A 9,054-nucleotide genomic window follows, 5' to 3' on the forward strand; every position below is an offset into this window, starting at 1 on the left:
GCCTCACACTATCTGTTTCTTCATATCCCGAAGAGTTCTCCTCACAGTCTGTAGATCGGGCCTGCCATATCTATGTCCCCAAACCTAAGCCGAGTTTGTGTTTCCAAACTTCTATCCTCTTGTTACCCAGAACAGGCCTTCTGGGGACACAGGTCTGAAAACCAAAGGCAGGGATGCTATGAGGTCCTAGGGACATGTCAGTTCAATCTTCATACTCAGGGACATTGACCTGTGTGTCTTCCTGGAGGTACGTGATGAGGATGTGTCAGACTGCGCATTTTTTTCCAGAGAGGACTACAAAATTGGTGTGGGTTCAGGGGCCTTGCAGGATTCTCCTAATCTGGAGTGTTTGGGCAACTGAGACAGGCAGATTTTCCTCAGGAGAGCAGGCCCAGTGATGCGGTATGGTTCTGGAGGCAGCATCCTGGAGGGCATATGGGTCAGGGCTTTGAGACAGAAGTCTTCAGACCCAAACTCGGGTAAGGGTTAGGGGCGAAGTGATGGCAGGCCATATCTGCACACCCTGAGTTCAGCTCCTCTCGATTTGAAATTCGGGTGGCTGGCAGGCAGTAGCACAGGCTTTTCTGTTTGGAGTGTGTGTCTAGGATGGCCAGGGAATGGATGGGTGGCCTCATGGGGCCATGGGAGATTCTTCCTATCGGGGGATTCTGCCCAGTTCCCAAGAGTTTGGTGTCTTTCTTGGGAAGGGAAGAGTGCAATTTTACGTCTCAGGGGTCCCGCCCGAACAGGGATTCCAGAGACTTGTTCTGGTTCTGGATCTGTGTGCTGCCTCACCCAAACAAGGGTTAGGATTTGGGCCTAAGGGCATGACAGGCCTGCTCTGTGGGCTCCTGCTGCAACTCCCGAGTGGGCTTCTTTGAAAGGGGTCTCAGGCTGAATGTCACAATGCCTGTTTGTGCCCAGTTGCCCCTCTTGAGTGGGTGTGGTCTCATCTGCCATGCAACAGGCCTCCCACTCTGAGAGTTGGACAACCATCTTAACATCCAGTTTTCCTGCCATGGAAAAGAGGTGTACTCTTTTGTGCTTTAGGATCCACCATGGTCAGGAATCTGTGCTACGTTCTGGGGACAGGTACCTGTATACGAGGTGGGTTGAGAAGATGGCCTCAGGCCAAGGCTATCTGGGTGGCTGACAGGAGGTAGGGGCTTGGGCTGTGTCACACAGATCATTAGTACACAGGGCAACCTATGATATTTGGGTGTGTTGAGCACCGTGCAGGTAGATCCTCATGTGGGGTTTCTGGGCAGACCCATGGGGCACTTCTTCTTTCTGGTGGGCAGGCAGAAGGTTGTGTTGTGGCTGCAGAATTCCCAATATGGAGGGCTTTCAGGCATGGAGTGTGAGGATGGATGTGTGAAAACACCAGCTAAGGTTACATTCAGGGCCGAGTGCATGGCAGTTCCAATATACTGTGGCTGTTTCAAGATGTCCAGCACCTGAGTAAGGGTGAGAGTCAGATATCTGCTCAAGCTGGAATTTGTATCCATGACGGTCAAGGAATGGTGGGGTCACCTCAAGAATCCTTGGAGGCTTTCCCAAACTGGAGCTTGTGAGCTGCTCCAAATAGCAAGGTTTCCTTCTGCGAGATAGGGGACATCCAGTTAGAGGGCTCCAGGGTCCCTCATATGGAAGTATTCGATAACAAATTTCTCTCAGTGGCGGCCTGGAAAGCCCACCTTGCATTACCCTTGAAGCTTAGGAACAGGGCAGGCTTGATCCGCTAGCTCTGGGTACGAAGTTCCAAGTATTCTGAGTCCACAGAGGTTCTCAGTCTGACGGGTCACAATGCTTCTTGGTGTCCAGGGAGACCTTGGAATGTGGTCGTGGTTCTGGGTCCATGCAGGATTCTCCTATGCTGAGACTTGGACCCGTTCTCAAGAGCCATGTTTCCTTCTCGTGACAGGAGGCTTTTGGTTGTATGGTTCAGGAACCACATGTTGAAGTATATGTTGGTTTTGCAGAACAGGCCTCTGGGGACAGAGGCCTGAAAACCTAAGATAGGGTTCCTATGAGGGCCTAGGGACATGTCCAGTTCAATCTTCGGACTCAGGGCCATGGACCTGTGTGTCTTCCTGGAGGTAAGTGCTGAGGGTGTGTCAGACTGTGCATTTTTTTCCAGAGTGGCCTATGAAATTAGGGTGGGCTCAGGGGACTTGCAGGTTTCTCCTCATCTGGAGGGTTTGGGCAATTGAGACGGGCATATTTTCCTCAGGAGAGCAGGCCCAGTGATGAGGTGTGGTTCTGTTGGCCCCATCCTTGTGGTCATGTGGTTCAGGGCTTTGGGACGGAAGTCTTTAGACCCAATCTTGGGTAAGGTTTCGGGTCGAGGTAATGGCAGGCCATATTTGCAGACCCTGTTGTCAGCCCCTCCAGTTTGAAATTAAGGCAGCTGGGAGAGAGAAGCACAGGTTTTCTGTCTGTACTGGGTGCCTCAGATGGCCACGGAATGGATGGGTCACCTCATGTTTCCATGGGAGATTCTTCCTATCTGGGGATTCTGCACTGCTCCCAAGATTTTGCTGTCTTTCTCGGAGAAGTGAAGAGTGCTGTTTTCTGTCTCATGGGTCTCACCCAAACAGGGATTCCAGAGAGGGTTTCTGGGTCTGGGCACTGCCTCACCCAAACAAGGGTTAGGAACTGGGCCTAGGGGCATGACAGGCCTGCTCTGTGGGCTCCTGCTCCAACCACCTCAGGAGCTTGTTTGAAAGGGTTCTCAGGCTGAGGCCTGAGGCACAATGCCTTTTTGTGCCCAACTGCCCCTCCTGAGTGGGTGTGGTCTCATGTGCCATGCAGCTGGCTCCCACTCTGAGGGTTGGACAAACATCTCAACCTCCAGTTTTCCTGCCACGGGTAAGGAGGCATACTCATTTTTGCTTCAGCATCTGACATGGGCAAGAATTTGAGCTACGTTTTGGAAACATGTACCTGAATACCCATTTTCGTTAAGATGACAGCATCGGGCCAAGGTAGGTCCCACCTGCTGGATATGGGGATCGCTATCTGGGTGGCTGACAGGAGGTCGGGGCTCGGGCTGTGGCACACAGATCATTAGTGCACAGGGTTGCCAATGATATTGGGGTGCTGTTGAGGGCCGTGCAGGTAGATCCTCATGTGAGGTTTCTGGGCAGACCTATAGGGCACTTCTTCTTTCTGGTGGGGAGGCAGAAGGCTATGTTGTGGCTGCAGAATTACCAATATGGAGGGCTTACTTCCATCCAATGTGTGGACAGAAGTGTGAGCACACCAGCTAAGGTTAATTTCAGGGCCGAGCGCATAGCAGTTCCAATGTGCTGCGGCTGTTTTGAGATCTCAAGCACCTGAGTAAGGAAGAGTGTCAGGTTTCTGCTCATGCTGGAGTTCGCATGCATTGTGGCCAATTGTGGCCAACGTTTGGTGGGGTTACCTCAAGAATCCCTGGAGGCTTTCCCAAGCTGGAGCTTGTGAGCTGCCCCAAACAGAAAAGTATCCTCTGCAGGACAGGGGAAGTCCAGTAAGAGTACTCCTGGGTTCCCCATAAGTAGAGATTAGACAGCAAAGCTCTCTGAATGGAGATCTGGAAAGGCCACCTTGTGTTACCATTACAGCCGAGGAACAGGGCCAGCTTGATCCTCTGGCTCTGCTTCAAAGTTCCACATGATTTGAGTTGACGGAGGTTCTCAGTCTGATGGGTCACAATGATGCTGATTCCAGGAAGACCTAAGAATGTGCCGGTGGCTCTGGGACCATGCAGGATTCTCCTACTGTGAGGGTTGACCTCAGTTCCCAAGAGCCAGGTTTCCTTCTTGGGACAGGAGAGATTCTGCTGTTTGCCTCAGGGACCACATGTGGACCATAAGTAGTTTTCCAGAGCAGGTCTCTTGGGATAGAGGCCAGGAAACCTAAAAAAAAGAGTATATGTGAGGTCTTAGCGACATGTCAGGTTAAATCTTCAGACTCAGGGCCATAGATCTGCGTGCCCTCCTTGAGGTAGTTGCTGAGGGTGTTTATGACTGTGCATTTTGTTACAAAGTGGCCTATGAAACTGGAGTGGTCGCAGGGGCCTTGCAGGATTCTCCTAATCTGGGGGGTTTGGGCTACTGAGATTGGCAGATTTTCCTCAGGATAGCAGGCCCAGTGATGCAGTGTGGTTCTGGTAGCCCCTTACTGGAAAGCATGTGAGTCAGGGCTGGGACTGAAGTCTTCAGACACAAAATCGGGTAAGGGTTAGGGTTGAGGTGATGGCAGGCCCGATCTGCAGACCCTGAGGGCAGTTCCTCGGGATATGATATTCAGGCGGCTGGGAGGCAGTAGCACAGGCTTCTCTGGATTGTGAGTCTAGAATGGCAATGGAATGGACGGGTCACCTCATGGGTCCATGGGAGATTCTTCCTATCTGGGGATTCTGCCCGGTTCCCAAGAGTTTAGTGTCTTTCTGGGAGAAGGGAAGAGTGCTGTTTTCCGTCTCAGTGGTCCCGCCCAAACAGGGAATGCAAAGGCATGTTCTGGGTCTGGGCACTTGGATAACCACACCAAGGGTTAGGATTTGGGCCTAGGGGCATGAGAAGCCCACTCTGTGGGCTCCTAGTCATGCTCCCAAGGGGGCTTGTTTGAAAGGGGTCTCTGGCTGAGGGTCACAGTGCCTGTTTGTGCCATCTGCCCTTCTTGTGTGGGCACGGTCTCATGGGCCATGCAGCTGGCTCCCACTCTGAGGTTAGCACAACCAATTCAACATCTTGTTTTCCTAACTTGGGGAAGAATGATTACTCTTTTATTCTTAGGTTCCCCCATGGGCAGGAACGTGAGCTACATTCTGTGGACAGATACCTGCATACACAGGTTGGTTTGAGATGACAGCCTCGGACCAAGGCAGTTCCCACCTGCAGGATATGGGGCTCACTTCTGGGTGGCTGACAGGAGGTGGGGCCTCAGACTGTGTCAGACAGAGTATTAGTGCACAGGGCAGCCTATGATGTTGGGGTGCCATTGAGGGCCATGCAGGTGGATCTTCATGTGGGGATTCTGGGCACACCCATGGGGGAATTCTTCTTTCTGGTGGGCAGGCAGAAGGCTGCGTTGTGGCTCCAGAATTCCCAATATGGAGGGCTTGCTGGCGAGGAGTGTTGTGACGGCATTCTGAAAACACAAACTACGGTTAAGCTCAGTGCAGAGTGAATGGCAGTTCCAATGTGCAGCAGCTGTTTTGAGATCTCAAGTACCTGAGTAAGGACGAGTGTCTGCTCACGCTGGAGTTTGTATCCATTATGGTCAATGAATGGTGTGGTGGCCTCAAGAACCCTTGGAGGGTTTCCCAAGCTGGAGCTTATGAGCTGCTCAAAACAGCAGTATTTCCTTCTGTTGGACAGGGAAGTCTGGTTAGAGAGCTCCTTGTTCCCCCATATGGAAAGATTTGACAGCAGAGCTCTCTGAATGGATGCCTGAAAGGCCACCTTGCATTACCATTGCAGCTGACAAATAGGACAGGCTTGATCTGCTGACTCTGGTTCGAAGTTCCACGTGATTTGAGTTGACGTAGGTTCTAGTCTGATGGGTCACAATGATGCTTGGTGTCCAGGAAGATCAAAGAATGTGCCGGTGGCTCTAGGACCAAAACACATTTGGTCATACCCCAACGATACTACTGATACAGTTATTTATTTCTTTCTAGTCTTGTTTCATGTCACACTTTAGTAAAATTCATATTACTTCTTGACTACTCTTCCTCTGTTCTTGTCATTCTTGTCTCTTGTCCTCCTACTTTTCCTGTTTATTCTTATATATTTAGGATTGATATAATTTTAATTTCCTCTCATTTGAAGCTACTTTTGGAGAGGAGCCTATGTGGATCATTTGTTGAGTTTCAGCTCAGGTATTTTTCTTTTGGACCCTGGGATCCTGCCCGGAGTTGGACTCTATGCTCAGTAGGGTGTCTGCTTGAAGATTCTCTGCCTCAGCCCAACAGCCACCCCCAACACACTCTCTCCCTCTAATAAAAATTATTTGAAAACAGATGAAAAATAAGAAAAACCTGAAAAAATAAATAAAAGGCTAAAAATGAAAATACAAAGAATGCTACCTAGTGTTTTCCCTTAGCTCTGAAGCTTTCCAGGCTTCTATTATCAGTAAAGTTGAAAGGAGTCAATTGTTCATGCTGGTCTTCTAGGGAAGGATCTCTTGCCCTGATCCTCAAGTGGACTCCAACTGGTGCAAATGCAGCTCTCCTAAGCAGCAAGACAGGCCTCTGGGTAAGCAGGTCTGGATTCTATTATGTGGTGCTGTATTACTCACTGAAGGCATGCAGCACAAATGGGTGAGATGAATATCACTGAACCCTGTTCTCTACTTAGGAGCTGATAATATGCACCCCAGATCTGCAGTGAGCCATCACAGGGGAACAAAATCCACCAGTCTTAACTCCTCAGTTTCTGTCAAAACTCTGTGTTCATGCTTCCAATGACAAGGCATTTTTATCTCAGGCACGTGACTGAGTTCTAACCCCAATTTTCGTTTTTTTAAGATTTTATTTGTTTATGTTAGAGAGAGAGTGAGAGAGAGAATGAGATGGGAGAAGGTAAGAGAGAGAAGCAGACTCCCTATGGATCTGGGCACCTGATGGGGAACCTGATCCAGGGAGTCTGGGATGATGACCTGAGCCGAAGGCAGTTACATAAACAACTGAGCCACCCAGCTTATGCCAATTCCAATTTCTATGGATTCCTGTGGCACAGACACACACCATACCTCCAGGGTGTTGGAGGTCTTGCCATGCTTCTGTTTTTTGCTGGACCCCTCTCAGAAAAGTGGACACCCAGTCATGCTGTGATTTGGGGTATAGGACAACACAGAGCAGAAAGCCAGGACCTAGCTTCGTGGTTTTCAGCCTTTTTCTCTAAGTGATATCTGGGAACTCTGAAGCATCCAGGCCCCAGCTGTTCATCTTCTGACCCCTGAGATCATGAGGTCATGCTGTCACATCTGGGATTCCACCCCACTTCACCACTTGAACAGTTTTAAGCCATAAATGTCCCCTATCTTAGTCAACTCCTATGTATCTCAATGAAACTCTTCATTGTCAATAAAAATGTTGCATTATGGGGGGGCAAGATGGCAGGGAAGTTGGAGGAGGCGCCTTTTCAGCCTGTACCCCTAAGTGAGCTGATTACCTACCAAAGAACTCCATTCACCCATAAAATCAGCCTGAGATCAGAATTATACAAGTCTGGATCTCTACAGGGGCAGAAGATGCCAGTGGGCAGGTAAAGTGGTGTGGGAATGGCGACTGATATCGGAAGATAAACAAAAGGGGGAGGGAGCCACCAGAGGCGACAGGTTGGAAAGTAATATCCCAATACGAGCGAGAGTGCCCTGCGTCTGGGGACCAGCATTAACTTGGAGACTGGTTGAAAACACTCCAAAAGAGCAAAGGATCCCGGTGGGAAATTGTGGGAATCGGGGTGGCTAGGGACAGGGGCTTACCAGGACAGCCTCCCCTGGTGCTGAAGCAGAGAGAGTGCGGCGGAGAAACCAGGTCTTGGACCCTAAGCCGCCAGCGCACCAGAGAATGTGTGGGTTCTGGCTGCTGTGAGGGTATAGGAGGAACACCGGTGGGCAGAACGCGTGAGCCCTGCTACAAAGGCTGAGATACAGATCCCATCCTTAAATTGTAGAATGTTATGGGTACTGCTAAGTGGGATGTAGAAAGAAATGAATCATGCAGTTCCTGCCTGGTGCCTGGGAGCACGTGCAGAGTCCAGAGGAAAGGAATCTGTGTCAGTGCCTAATTTACCCATGTACCTGCTCTTCCACTTGTTGGTTCTGGTGTCATCCTTAAGAAACAGATGCCAATGCTAAGGTCAGGAAAGATTTCTTCTTAGGCATTCTTCTCTGAGGTTTATGGTTTTGGCTCTTGAATTTAGATCTGTGACCCATTTGAGGTTCATTTTCTGTCTTTCTGAAGGGAGGGTACACGGACATTCATTCAATCATTAATAATTTTATGTATTTGTAGTTGTAAAACGGATGCAGTTAAGTCATTATAGTACCTTAGGTTTTCACTTGTAGGGAGTTGTCAATAGATCTACAAGAATCTGCAGAATAATATGTACTCTCTCCTTGAAGAAATTCGCTGAGATTGTGAAGGAAGTCCAAAATGAGGTTAGCTTGTATCTTCTGTGGAGGTGGAGCAGTGTCCGTGTCCTTGTTAAGAGCACAAACACCCCTTTGTTGGCCCCAGGAGTCATTTCAGGAGTTCCCTTCTCTGTCTGCAAAACAAGCCACAGTCAATGTTGGGTATCTTCAAGGATTTACAGAGAGATCAAAACGGTTCCATAAAATCCAAGGTTTTGGCGTGTGTCTTCTAGGAAACCTGTGGAAAATGGGCTTTTTTCCCAAAAGCACTATTTCGAGAAATAATTTTCTGAGTTGCTGAGTCAGGCCCTAGTTTCCAAGATAGAAAGTAGCGAGAATGGTGGATGCTTCCCAAGAGGCACAAGTTGTACGGTGGAATAGCATGGGAAATAACTGGTCCACACCACAGATCTTTATATCTGGTTGAAAAAAAGCAGTAAAAGAAATCAAGCCTTATTTATGGATTCCTTTGCTTACACTAACCATAAAACATTTTGGACAATTTGAAAACTATCACTCAGCATTTCTGTATACTCTTTTCCCAGTTAGAAGACACCAACAACTTATATTCCCAGCTTATTTTTTTACTTATAAGGAGAAGGTGGTGTCATATATTGATCCCTTAATGACTCTACAAAAATTCTTGTAGAACTAACAGATGGATTAAGTGCTAAACATAAGAACATTGATTGTACATACAAAAATGATTTTCATCTCTATATACGAGTAACATGCTATCAAGGACAGAAATTAAGAAAGTAATTTTTAATTGATAATCACTCAAAAAGAATAAAATACACAGGAATTATTTTCACCTGGAGGTGAAAGACCTGTACACGAAAGTTAAATAATTAATGAAAGAATTTGAAGAAGATAGAATGAAGTCTGGAGACATCCCCTGCTAATGGAGAACTAGAATGTATGTAATGC

Source organism: Neovison vison, unplaced genomic scaffold, assembly GCF_020171115.1.
Source record: "Neovison vison isolate M4711 unplaced genomic scaffold, ASM_NN_V1 Scaffold_094, whole genome shotgun sequence".
Taxonomy (NCBI): Eukaryota; Metazoa; Chordata; class Mammalia; order Carnivora; family Mustelidae; genus Neogale; species Neogale vison.